Here is a 13472-nt window from a genome sequence, read left to right as displayed (position 1 = left end):
GTTTGTGTAGTGTAGTGGTTATCATGCGCACCTCACATGCAAAAGGTCCCTGGTTCGAAGCCAAGCAAGTCGCTGGGCTTTTTCCCAGTATTTGCATTTCCTGACTCAGCTGACAGGCAAGCTGAGATAAAAGAGACTGTGTCTATCCCTCACCATCGTGAGGTACTATGCTCCTCGGGCATCTGTCACAACTCACCAAGAGGAGTTGCGCCAGCTTACGTCAGTCAGTTGTTCACTGTTTGACCTTTGCATTGAAGCCTGAGCCTACCGCATTCAAGCCAGCCAAGGAAGGAAGGTATGAGAGCGAAAATAGCTTTCCTGCCCTCTCCAAGAACACACACCTTGAGCAAATAAGGTGCCAGACTTACAAGGCCCAATCGCCAACGGAGCATCACTTTTAGTGACGCCCCGGTGGCACTATGCACTGCGCGGTATTTACAAGATGGCGTTCAGCCACTTTTTGTGGCTTAACACCACCTTGTAAATATGGCACCTTAGCATTCAGCGCTTTCTCTGGAAGGAGCGTGCAATGGGTGTTGCTGTGAGTGTGCCACAGCAACACCATAGCATTTTAATGCTGCTCCAGATTTAGGAGTTGTCGTAAACCTGCGTCAGCGCCAAAATCCAACGCCATCCCAGGGGTATCGTTAGAGTGGCGCACTGAGGAGAAATGTTTTCATTTCTCCTCGTTTTTTCTCTTTCTATGTGTGCTGCATTCTGCAGCACACATAGAAGTAAGAGCAAATCACCATTGAAGATTTTTCTTTTGGCCAGGAAGGTTTCCCTTCCTGCACAAAAACAATTTCCCCCTCAGCGCAGTCATCCTTGTACCATGGTGCAAGAACGGCTGCATTGGCGCTCAGCAGCTAATTTAGAGCTGGCGCAGGGGGAAGCACAGGGGTGCGCTGTATTCTACTAAATACGGCGCTTCCCTGCATTTTGAAAATGACGGAGCGTGGGGCTTGCAAATTTGGCACAGCGTCACGCTCAGTCATTTTCTTGTAAATCTGGGACAAAATGTCTAAAGGATAAAGGCTTTTTATGTCATGTTCGATGACGACCATGCAAATGACTCTAGTCATACTGCAGAAGAGAGCACCATGTGGCGTTTCTTGCTTTGGGATGTAGTCTCCCACTCTCTGCCACCAACCCTCGGAACAGTGTGGGAGCCGTAGCTCTTCTGTGCCCAGGCTCGTTGGTCTAGGGGTATGATTCTCGCTTCGGGTGCGAGAGGTCCCGGGTTCAAATCCCGGACGAGCCCATTTTAGGGGAAAACAATCAAATCCTGCTCAAAATACACAACCCCTCAACATTTCTCATTCCACTCGAAGCATTGTTGCGCAAAACATATTTTTTGCCTCAGGCGAAAAATGGATTACAATGCCTTGGCTTCCTTCCTGCTTGCTCTCAGTGCGCCCTGTGTGATGATTTCACAGGCTTGCGTTCCTGGCATTTAGGCATCAGATATTTGTCTGTCTCTGCCCGCAGCTGTGACTTTTCAGGACGTCTGAGTGTATGCATGCTGGCTGACACCGCTGCAATTTTCACACTTACCCCTCGCATTCTGAGCAACTGCTGATCAAGTATAGAGGAAATCGGGCAAACATATGAGGGGAACTCTGCTCCTTCAGTCAAACCAGCAAGCTTGTTTCTGTAGTCTAGTGGTTATCACATTTGCCTCACACGCAAAAGGTCCCCGGTTCGACACTGGGCAGCAGTAGCTTTTGTGTTTGCTCACTAAAACCTCAGTCTCTCTCAATGCACACTTAGACAGAAATGACCTTTAAAAACTAGTGACCTGTGTAAAATGTGCTTTACTATTGCAGGACGATAAAAAGTTATCTGCATCCCTCGGTGGTCGTGCATGTGCCTTGTTTCTTGTTCTGTTTTTTTTTTTTTTCTTGGCCATGTTATATTGTGGGGCCTTTAAAGCTGTGACTTTGATAGGAACATTGCAAGCGGCAGCATCAACAAGTGCAGACTGAAGAGTCAGACCTGCACAATGTTTTGGCTGTCAGGATGGCCGAGTGGTCTAAGGTGCCAGACTCAAGAGAGCTTGATCTTCAGTGAAGCTGAGCCTTCTGGTCTCTTCATGGAGGCGTGGGTTCAAATCCCACTCCTAACAGGTGTGTTTTCTTACCTTAAATCTTGCTCTGCTTGCACAGCCAGCTCCTCACACCACTATCTTTGGAAGCTGCTGTGGCATGTGAGGAGAAATCCACCAACCCATCGGCTGGGCCCTCAATCAAAATTCTGTGTATTACTGGAAGGGGCATCTCAGGCACACCTTCTGTTAGAGCTGCACTTTATGACAGTAACTACCATGCTGGTTTCTACTTAAGCAGTTGATTCTATCGTTTGAAGTGAGTCTCTCCTGCCACCTTTTGGGCAAAGAAGACACTGCCCCTGCAACAACACAGGCAGACAAGCTCAAACTGGGTTTCTTGGTTAGGTGGGCGGAGCATATTGGCAATGGTGCCTCCTCGTGACTTGCAATTTACATGAAGAAGACAGAGAGGCAGCTGGGAGTAGGCAGTACCCATGAACCCCTGAACACTGTCTTGCGACTTGCACACAATTCTGAAATGAGGCGGGGGAAAGGAGGTGATTTCCCCATCAAGGGCCATTCCGGGAAATCAGCCACCCCGCGTCTCCCAGGTGAGTGTTTCAGGCCTATGAGCCACTACTATAAATTGAGTCTGATTGAGCGCTGAGTGAGCAAGTGTGCTTGAATCCAAGAGGCATGCTTCTCTGGCTCAAGAGCTAGCAGGCCCTTCAGTGCTTCTGGTCTGGAAGTCTAAGGTGCAAGGGTTCAGGACTTGCAGAGGGTTACAACTACCAGAAAGGGTCTGCTTTTCACATCAGTGCCCTAGTTCAGCTCACTGGCACAGGGCATCTTGACTACCTCTTTCCTTGCTAGAGACAAACAAAAAATCCTTGACAGAAAACATCAATTGCTATGGCACGATTATAGAGAGAGCCTCCAAATGGCCCTGCTTTCCTGAAAGACGCTTCAGAAGATGTTTCAAATGCCTCTGCAGCAGCAGTCTAGTTGGTGTAAGGGTATGATTCTCGCTTCGGGTGTGAGAGGACCTTGGTTCAATCCCAGACAAACCCTTACCTTTATAGGTTCAGTCTGTGTTTTAAACAGGAGTATTTCTGCTTTTCACTCTTGTAAGATGTCATGTTGCAATGCAATACATGCTTTATACCTGCGTTGAGACGGTTCAGCATCATGAAGGTATGCGAGATTTCTTTGCAACTGCTTTTCTGTGCTGGAGCAGCAGTGCTCATAGGAACATTAAATGCACAGTGCTTCTCCATGGTAATTTCGGGTCCAGTTCTGAAATCACCTCTTGGAATGAAAGTGATGCCAGTTCCTTTCTTCCAAGGCAAGAGATCGTGTTCCGGAAGGCTCAGCTTTGAGCGTCATGAACATTGGCCCTCAGTCCTTGCATCCCAGTCCAATGCAGAGCCACATAAAGCAAGCAGGTGTGTCTGTTTCCATAGTGTGGTGGTTCCAGTACAATGCATAGCCACATGAAGCAAACCGGCAAGTGTGTCTGTTTGTGTAGTGTAGTGGTTATCATGCGCACCTCACATGCAAAAGGTCCCTGGTTCGAAGCCAAGCAAGTCGCTGGGCTTTTTCCCAGTATTTGCATTTCCTGACTCAGCTGACAGGCAAGCTAAGATAAAAGAGACTGTGTCTATCCCTCACCATCGTGAGGTACTATGCTCCTCGGGCATCTGTCACAACTCACCAAGAGGAGTTGCGCCAGCTTACGTCAGTCAGTTGCTCACTGTTTGACCTTTGCATTGAAGCCTGAGCCTACCGCATTCAAGCCAGCCAAGGAAGGAAGGTATGAGAGCGAAAATAGCTTTCCTGCCCTCACCAAGAACACACACCTTGAGCAAATAAGGTGCCAGACTTACAAGGCCCAATCGCCAACGGAGTATCACTTTTAGTGACGCCCCGGTGGCACTATGCACTGCGCGGTATTTACAAGATGGCGTTCAGCCACTTTTTGTGGCTTAACACCACCTTGTAAATACGGCACCTTAGCATTCAGCGCTTTCTCTGGAAGGGGCGTGCAATGGGTGTTGCTGTGAGTGTGCCACAGCAACACCATAGCATTTTAATGCTGCTCCAGATTTAGGAGTTGTCGTAAACCTGCGTCAGCGCCAAAATCCAACGCCATCCCAGGGGTATCGTTAGAGTGGCGCACTGAGGAGAAATGTTTTCATTTCTCCTCGTTTTTTCTCTTTCTATGTGTGCTGCATTCTGCAGCACACATAGAAGTAAGAGCAAATCACCATTGAAGATTTTTCTTTTGGCCAGGAAGGTTTCCCTTCCTGCACAAAAACAATTTCCCCCTCAACGCAGTCATCCTTGTACCATGGTGCAAGAACGGCTGCGTTGGCGCTCAGCAGCTAATTTAGAGCTGGCGCAGGGGGAAGCACAGGGGTGCGCTGTATTCTACTAAATACGGCGCTTCCCTGCATTTTGAAAAAGATGGAGCGTGGGGCTTGCAAATTTGGCACAGCGTCACGCTCAGTCATTTTCTTGTAAATCTGGGACAAAATGTCTAAAGGATAAAGGCTTTTTATGTCATGTTCGATGACGACCATGCAAATGACTCTAGTCATACTGCAGAAGAGAGCACCATGTGGCGTTTCTTGCTTTGGGATGTAGTCTCCCACTCTCTGCCACCAACTCTCGGAGCAGTGTGGGAGCCGTAGCGCTTCTGTGCCCAGGCTTGTTGGTCTAGGGGTATGATTCTCGCTTCGGGTGCGAGAGGTCCCGGGTTCAAATCCCGGACGAGCCCATTTTAGGGGAAAACAATCAAATCCTGCTCAAAATACACAACCCCTCAACATTTCTCATTCCACTCGAAGCATTGTTGCGCAAAACATATTTTTTGCCTCAGGCGAAAAATGGATTACAATGCCTTGGCTTCCTTCCTGCTTGCTCTCAGTGCGCCCTGTGTGATGATTTCACAGGCTTGCGTTCCTGGCATTTAGGCATCAGATATTTGTCTGTCTCTGCCCGCAGCTGTGACTTTTCAGGACGTCTGAGTGTATGCATGCTGGCTGACACCGCTGCAATTTTCACACTTACCCCTCGCATTCTGAGCAACTGCTGATCAAGTATAGAGGAAATCGGGCAAACATATGAGGGGAACTGTGCTCCTTCAGTCAAGCCAGCAAGCTTGTTTCTGTAGTGTAGTGGTTATCACATTTGCCTCACACGCAAAAGGTCCCCGGTTCAACACTGGGCAGCAGTAGCTTTTGTGTTTGCTCACTAAAACCTCAGTCTCTCTCAATGCACACTTAGACAGAAATGACCTTTAAAAACTTGTGACCTGTGTAAAATGTGCTTTACTATTGCAGGACGATAAAAAGTTATCTGCATCCCTCGGTGGTCGTGCATGTGCCTTGTTTCTTGTTCTGTTTTTTTTTCTTTTTCTTGGCCATGTTATATTGTGGGGCCTTTAAAGCTGTGACTTTGATAGGAACATTGCAAGCAGCAGCATCAACAAGTGCAGACTGAAGAGTCAGACCTGCACAATGTTTTGGCTGTCAGGATGACCGAGTGGTCTAAGGTGTCAGACTCAAGAGAGCTTGATCTTCAGTGAAGCTGAGCCTTCTGGTCTCTTCATGGAGGCGTGGGTTCAAATCCCACTCCTAACAGGTGTGTTTTCTTACCTTAAATCTTGCTCTGCTTGCACAGCCAGCTCCTCACACCACTATCTTTGGAAGGTGCTGTGGCATGTGAGGAGAAATCCACCAACCCATCGGCTGGGCCCTCAATCAAAATTCTGTGTATTACTGGAGGGGGCATCTCAGGCACACCTTCTGTTAGAGCTGCACTTTATGACAGTAACTACCATGCTGGTTTCTACTTAAGCAGTTGATTCTATCGTTTGAAGTGAGTCTCTCCTGCCACCTTTTTGGGCAAAGAAGACACTGCCCCTGCAACAACACAGGCAGACAAGCTCAAACTGGGTTTCTTGGTTAGGTGGGCGGAGCATATTGGCAATGGTGCCTCCTCATGACTTGCAATTTACATGAAGAAGACAGAGAGGCAGCTGGGAGTAGGCAGTACCCATGAACCCCTGAACACTGTCTTGCGACTTGCACACAATTCTGAAATGAGGCGGGGGAAAGGAGGTGATTTCCCCATCAAGGGCCATTCCGGGAAATCAGCCACCCCGCGTCTCCCAGGTGAGTGTTTCAGGCCTATGAGCCACTACTATAAATCTCGCCTGATAGAACCTGATCGAGCGCTGAGCGAGCAAGTGTGCTTGAATCCAAGAGGCATGCTTCTCTGGCTCAAGAGCTAGCAGGCCCTTCAGTGCTTCTGGTCTGGAAGTCTAAGGTGCAAGGGTCCAGGACTTGCAGAGGGTTACAACTACCAGAAAGGGTCTGCTTTTCACATCAGTGTCCTAGTTCAGCTCACTGGCACAGGGCATCTTGACTACCTCTTTCCTTGCTAGAGACAAACAAAAAATCCTTGACAGAAAACATCAATTGCTATGGCACGCTTAGAGAGAGAGCCTCCAAATGGCCCTGCTTTCCTGAAAGACGCTTCAGAAGATGTTTCAAATGCCTCTGCAGCAGCAGTCTAGTTGGTGTAGGGGTATGATTCTCGCTTCGGGTGTGAGAGGACCTTGGTTCAAATCCCAGACAAACCCTTACCTTTATAGGTTCAGTCTGTGTTTTAAACAGGAGTATTTCTGCTTTTCACTCTTGTAAGATGTCATGTTGCAATGCAATACATGCTTTATACCTGCGTTGAGACGGTTCAGCATCATGAAGGTATGCGAGATTTCTTTGCAACTGCTTTTCTGTGCTGGAGCAACAGTGCTCATAGGAACATTAAATGCACAGTGCTTCTCCATGGTAATTTCGGGTCCAGTTCTGAAATCACCTCTTGGAATGAAAGTGATGCCAGTTCCTTTCTTCCAAGGCAAGAGATCGTGTTCCGGAAGGCTCAGCTTTGAGTGTCATGAACATTGGCCCTCAGTCCTTGCATCCCAGTCCAATGCAGAGCCACATAAAGCAAGCAGGTGTGTCTGTTTCCATAGTGTGGTGGTTCCAGTACAATGCATAGCCACATGAAGCAAACCGGCAAGTGTGTCTGTTTGTGTAGTGTTTATCATGCGCACCTCACATGCAAAAGGTCCCTGGTTCGAAGCCAAGCAAAAACAGCAAGTCGCTGGGCTTTTTCCCAGTATTTGCATTTCCTGACTCAGCTGACAGGCAAGCTGAGATAAAAGAGACTGTGTCTATCCCTCACCATCGTGAGGTACTACGCTCCTGGGGCATCTGTCACAGCTCACCAAGAGGAGTTGCGCCAGGTTACGTCAGTCAGTTGCTCACTGTTTGACCTTTGCATTGAAGCCTGAGCCTACCGCATTCAAGCCAGCCAAGGAAGGAAGGTATGAGAGCGAAAATAGCTTTCCTGCCCTCACCAAGAACACACACCTTGAGCAAATAAGGTGCCAGACTTACAAGGCCCAATCGCCAACGGAGCATCACTTTTAGTGACGCCCCGGTGGCACTATGCACTGCGCGGTATTTACAAGATGGCGTTCAGCCACTTTTTGTGGCTTAACACCACCTTGTAAATACGGCACCTTAGCATTCAGCGCTTTCCCTGGAAGGGGCGTGCAATGGGTGTTGCTGTGAGTGTGCCACAGCAACACCATAGCATTTTGATGCTGCTCCAGATTTAGGAGTTGTCGTAAATCTGCGTCAGCGCCAAAATCCAACGCCATCCCAGGGGTATCGTTAGAGTGGCGCACTGAGGAGAAATGTTTTCATTTCTCCTCGTTTTTTCTCTTTCTATGTGTGCTGCATTCTGCAGCACACATAGAAGTAAGAGCAAATCACCATTGAAGATTTTTCTTTTGGCCAGGAAGGTGTCCCTTCCTGCACAAAAACAATTTCCCCCTCAACGCAGTCATCCTTGTACCATGGTGCAAGAACGGCTGCGTTGGCGCTCAGCAGCTAATTTAGAGCTGGCGCAGGGGGAAGCACAGGGGTGCGCTGTATTCTACTAAATACGGCGCTTCCCTGCATTTCGAAAATGACGGAGCGTGGTGCTTGCAAATTTGGCACAGCGTCGCGCTCAGTCATTTTCTTATAAATCTGGGACAAAATGTCTAAAGGATAGAGGCTTTTTATGTCATGTTCGATGACGACCATGCAAATGACTCTAGTCATACTGCAGAAGAGAGCACCATGTGGTGTTTCTTGCTTTGGGATGTAGTCTCCCACTCTCTGCCACCAACCCTCGGAGCAGGGTGGGAGCCGTAGCACTTCTGTGCCCAGGCTCGTTGGTCTAGGGGTATGATTCTCGCTTCGGGTGCGAGAGGTCCTGGGTTCAAATCCCAGACAAGCCCATTTTAGCGGAAAACAATCAAATCCTGCTCAAAATACACAACCCCTCAACATTTCTCATTCCACTCGAAGCATTGTTGCGCAAAACATATTTTTTGCCTCAGGCGAAAAATGGATTACAATGCCTTGGCTTCCTTCCTGCTTGCTCTCAGTGCGCCCTGTGTGATGATTTCACAGACTTGCGTTCCTGGCATTTAGGCATCAGATATTTGTCTGTCTCTGCCCGCAGCTGTGACTTTTCAGGACGTCTGAGTGTATGCATGCTGGCTGACACCGCTGCAATTTTCACACTTACCCCTCGCATTCTGAGCAACTGCTGATCAAGTATAGAGGAAATCGGGCAAACATATGAGGGGAACTGTGCTCCTTCAGTCAAGCCAGCAAGCTTGTTTCTGTAGTGTAGTGGTTATCACATTTGCCTCACATGCAAAAGGTCCCCGGTTCGACACTGGGCAGCAGTAGCTTTTGTGTTTGCTCACTAAAACCTCAGTCTCTCTCAATGCACACTTAGACAGAAATGACCTTTAAAAACTTGTGACCTGTGTAAAATGTGCTTTACTATTGCAGGACGATAAAAAGTTATCTGCATCCCTCGGTGGTCGTGCATGTGCCTTGTTTCTTGTTCTGTTTTTTTTTTTTTTCTTGGCCATGTTATATTGTGGGGCCTTTAAAGCTGTGACTTTGATAGGAACATTGCAAGCGGCAGCATCAACAAGTGCAGACTGAAGAGTCAGACCTGCACAATGTTTTGGCTGTCAGGATGGCCGAGTGGTCTAAGGTGCCAGACTCAAGAGAGCTTGATCTTCAGTGAAGCTGAGCCTTCTGGTCTCTTCATGGAGGCGTGGGTTCAAATCCCACTCCTAACAGGTGTGTTTTCTTACCTTAAATCTTGCTCTGCTTGCACAGCCAGCTCCTCACACCACTATCTTTGGAAGCTGCTGTGGCATGTGAGGAGAAATCCACCAACCCATCGGCTGGGCCCTCAATCAAAATTCTGTGTATTACTGGAAGGGGCATGTCAGGCACACCTTCTGTTAGAGCTGCACTTTATGACAGTAACTACCATGCTGGTTTCTACTTAAGCAGTTGATTCTATCGTTTGAAGTGAGTCTCTCCTGCCACCTTTTGGGCAAAGAAGACACTTCCCCTGCAACAACACAGGCAGACAAGCTCAAACTGGGTTTCTTGGTTAGGTGGGCGGAGCATATTGGCAATGGTGCCTCCTCGTGACTTGCAATTTACATGAAGAAGACAGAGAGGCAGCTGGGAGTAGGCAGTACCCATGAACCCCTGAACACTGTCTTGCGACTTGCACACAGTTCTGAAATGAGGCGGGGGAAAGGAGGTGATTTCCCCATCAAGGGCCATTCCGGGAAATCAGCCACCCCGCGTCTCCCAGGTGAGTGTTTCAGGCCTATGAGCCACTACTATAAATCTCGCCTGATCGAGCGCTGAGTGAGCAAGTGTGCTTGAATCCAAGAGGCATGCTTCTCTGGCTCAAGAGCTAGCAGGCCCTTCAGTGCTTCTGGTCTGGAAGTCTAAGGTGCAAGGGTCCAGGACTTGCAGAGGGTTACAACTACCAGAAAGGGTCTGCTTTTCACATCAGTGCCCTAGTTCAGCTCACTGGCACAGGGCGTCTTGACTACCTCTTTCCTTGCTAGAGACAAACAAAAAATCCTTGACAGAAAACATCAATTGCTATGGCACGCTTAGAGAGAGAGCCTCCAAATGGCCCTGCTTTCCTGTAAGACGCTTCAGAAGATGTTTCAAATGCCTCTGCAGCAGCAGTCTAGTTGGTGTAGAGGTATGATTCTCGCTTCGGGTGTGAGAGGACCTTGGTTCAATCCCAGACAAACCCTTACCTCTATAGGTTCAGTCTGTGTTTTAAACAGGAGTATTTCTGCTTTTCACTCTTGTAAGATGTCATGTTGCAATGCAATACATGCTTTATACCTGCGTTGAGACGGTTCAGCATCATGAAGGTATGCGAGATTTCTTTGCAACTGCTTTTCTGTGCTGGAGCAGCAGTGCTCATAGGAACATTAAATGCACAGTGCTTCTCCATGGTAATTTCGGGTCCAGTTCTGAAATCACCTCTTGGAATGAAAGTGATGCCAGTTCCTTTCTTCCAAGGCAAGAGATCGTGTTCCGGAAGGCTCAGCTTTGAGCGTCATGAACATTGGCCCTCAGTCCTTGCATCCCAGTCCAATGCAGAGCCACATAAAGCAAGCAGGTGTGTCTGTTTCCATAGTGTGGTGGTTCCAGTACAATGCATAGCCACATGAAGCAAACCGGCAAGTGTGTCTGTTTGTGTAGTTTAGTGGTTATCATGCGCACCTCACATGCAAAAGGTCCCTGGTTCGAAGCCAAGCAAATACAGCAAGTCGCTGGGCTTTTTCCCAGTATTTGCATTTCCTGACTCAGCTGACAGGCAAGCTGAGATAAAAGAGACTGTGTCTATCCCTCACCATCGTGAGGTACTATGCTCCTGGGGCATCTGTCACAACTCACCAAGAGGAGTTGCGTCAGCTTACGTCAGTCAGTTGCTCACTGTTTGACCTTTGCATTGAAGCCTGAGCCTACTGCATTCAAGCCAGCCAAGGAAGGAAGGTATGAGAGCGAAAATAGCTTTCCTGCCCTCACCAAGAACACACACCTTGAGCAAATAAGGTGCCAGACTTACAAGGCCCAATCGCCAACGGAGCAACACTTTTAGTTACGCCCCGGTGGCACTATGCACTGCGCGGTATTTACAAGATGGTGTTCAGCCACTTTTTGTGGCTTAACACCACCTTGTAAATACGGCACCTTAGCATTCAGCGCTTTCCCTGGAAGGGGCGTGCAATGGGTGTTGCTGTGAGTGTGCCACAGCAACACCATAGCATTTTAATGCTGCTCCAGATTTAGGAGTTGTCATAAATCTGCGTCAGCGCCAAAATCCAACGCCATCCCAGGGGTATCGTTAGAGTGGCGCACTGAGGAGAAATGTTTTCATTTCTCCTTGTTTTTTCTCTTTCTATGTGTGCTGCATTCTGCAGCACACATAGAAGTAAGAGCAAATCACCATTGAAGATTTTTCTTTTGGCCAGGAAGGTGTCCCTTCCTGCACAAAAACAATTTCCCCCTCAACGCAGTCATCCTTGTACCATGGTGCAAGAACGGCTGCGTTGGCGCTCAGCAGCTAATTTAGAGCTGGCGCAGGGGGAAGCACAGGGGTGCGCTGTGTTCTACTAAATACGGCGCTTCCCTGCATTTTGAAAATGACGGAGCGTGGGGCATGCAAATTTGGCACAGCGTCACGCTCAGTCATTTTCTTGTAAATCTGGGACAAAATGTCTAAAGGATAAAGGCTTTTTATGTCATGTTCGATGACGACCATGCAAATGACTCTAGTCATACTGCAGAAGAGAGCACCATGTGGCGTTTCTTGCTTTGGGATGTAGTCTCCCACTCTCTGCCACCAAACCTCGGAGCAGGGTGGGAGCCGTAGCACTTCTGTGCCCAGGCTCGTTGGTCTAGGGGTATGATTCTCGCTTCGGGTGCAAGAGGTCCCGGGTTCAAATCCCGGACGAGCCCATTTTAGCGGAAAACAATCAAATCCTGCTCAAAATACACAACCCCTCAACATTTCTCATTCCACTCGAAGCATTGTTGCGCAAAACATATTTTTTGCCTCAGGCGAAAAATGGATTACAATGCCTTGGCTTCCTTCCTGCTTGCTCTCAGTGCGCCCTGTGTGATGATTTCACAGGCTTGCGTTCCTGGCATTTAGGCATCAGATATTTGTCTGTCTCTGCCCGCAGCTGTGACTTTTCAGGACGTCTGAGTGTATGCATGCTGGCTGACACCGCTGCAATTTTCACACTTACCCCTCGCATTCTGAGCAACTGCTGATCAAGTATAGAGGAAATCGGGCAAACATATGAGGGGAACTGTGCTCCTTCAGTCAAGCCAGCAAGCTTGCTTCTGTAGTGTAGTGGTTATCACATTTGACTCACACGCAAAAGCTCCTCGGTTCGACACTGGGCAGCAGTAGCTTTTGTGTTTGCTCACTAAAACCTCAGTCTCTCTCAATGCACACTTAGACAGAAATGACCTTTAAAAACTTGTGACCTGTGTAAAATGTGCTTTACTATTGCAGGACGATAAAAAGTTATCTGCATCCCTCGGTGGTCGTGCATGTGCCTTGTTTCTTGTTCTGTTTTTTTTTTTTTTCTTGGCCATGTTATATTGTGGGGCCTTTAAAGCTGTGACTTTGATAGGAACATTGCAAGCGGCAGCATCAACAAGTGCAGACTGAAGAGTCAGACCTGCACAATGTTTTGGCTGTCAGGATGGCCGAGTGGTCTAAGGAGCCATACTCAAGAGAGCTTGATCTTCAGTGAAGCTGAGCCTTCTGGTCTCTTCATGGAGGCGTGGGTTCAAATCCCACTCCTAACAGGTGTGTTTTCTTACCTTAAATCTTGCTCTGCTTGCACAGCCAGCTCCTCACACCACTATCTTTGGAAGCTGCTGTGGCATGTGAGGAGAAATCCACCAACCCATCGGCTGGGCCCTCAATCAAAATTCTGTGTATTACTGGAAGGGGCATCTCAGGCACACCTTCTGTTAGAGCGGCACTTTATGACAGTAACTACCATGCTGGTTTCTACTTAAGCAGTTGATTCTATCGTTTGAAGTGAGTCTCTCCTGCCACCTTTTGGGCAAAGAAGACACTGCCCCTGCAACAACACAGGCAGACAAGCTCAAACTGGGTTTCTTGGTTAGGTGGGCGGAGCATATTGGCAATGGTGCCTCCTCGTGACTTGCAATTTACATGAAGAAGACAGAGAGGCAGCTGGGAGTAGGCAGTACCCATGAACCCCTGAACACTGTCTTGCGACTTGCACACAATTCTGAAATGAGGCGGGGGAAAGGAGGTGATTTCCCCATCAAGGGCCATTCCGGGAAATCAGCCACCCCGCGTCTCCCAGGTGAGTGTTTCAGGCCTATGAGCCACTACTATAAATCTCGCCTGATCTCTCCTGATTGAGCGCTGAGCGAGCAAGTGTGCTTGAATCCAAGAG

General features: G+C 48.3%; 4 non-coding genes across 4 annotated transcripts; all 4 read left to right on the top strand.

The window, feature by feature from the left end:
* The first annotated feature begins 1189 nt into the window (after positions 1 to 1189).
* On the top strand, positions 1190 to 1261 carry TRNAP-CGG (transfer RNA proline (anticodon CGG)). The gene has a single exon. It is a non-coding gene; the product is annotated as a tRNA-Pro (tRNA).
* Positions 1262 to 4754: 3493 nt separating this feature from the next.
* Positions 4755 to 4826, top strand: TRNAP-CGG (transfer RNA proline (anticodon CGG)). Its single transcript has one exon. It is a non-coding gene; the product is annotated as a tRNA-Pro (tRNA).
* Positions 4827 to 8336: 3510 nt separating this feature from the next.
* TRNAP-CGG (transfer RNA proline (anticodon CGG)) lies at positions 8337 to 8408 on the top strand. The gene has a single exon. It is a non-coding gene; the product is annotated as a tRNA-Pro (tRNA).
* A 3502-nt stretch (positions 8409 to 11910) lies between these two features.
* On the top strand, positions 11911 to 11982 carry TRNAP-CGG (transfer RNA proline (anticodon CGG)). Its single transcript has one exon. It is a non-coding gene; the product is annotated as a tRNA-Pro (tRNA).
* Positions 11983 to 13472: the final 1490 nt, after the last annotated feature.

This window comes from Pleurodeles waltl, unplaced genomic scaffold (assembly GCF_031143425.1).
Source record: "Pleurodeles waltl isolate 20211129_DDA unplaced genomic scaffold, aPleWal1.hap1.20221129 scaffold_72, whole genome shotgun sequence".
NCBI classification, from domain to species: Eukaryota; Metazoa; Chordata; class Amphibia; order Caudata; family Salamandridae; genus Pleurodeles; species Pleurodeles waltl.
The sequence above is the reverse complement of the archived record's forward strand: the minus strand, read 5'-3'. Positions and strand labels throughout refer to the sequence as shown.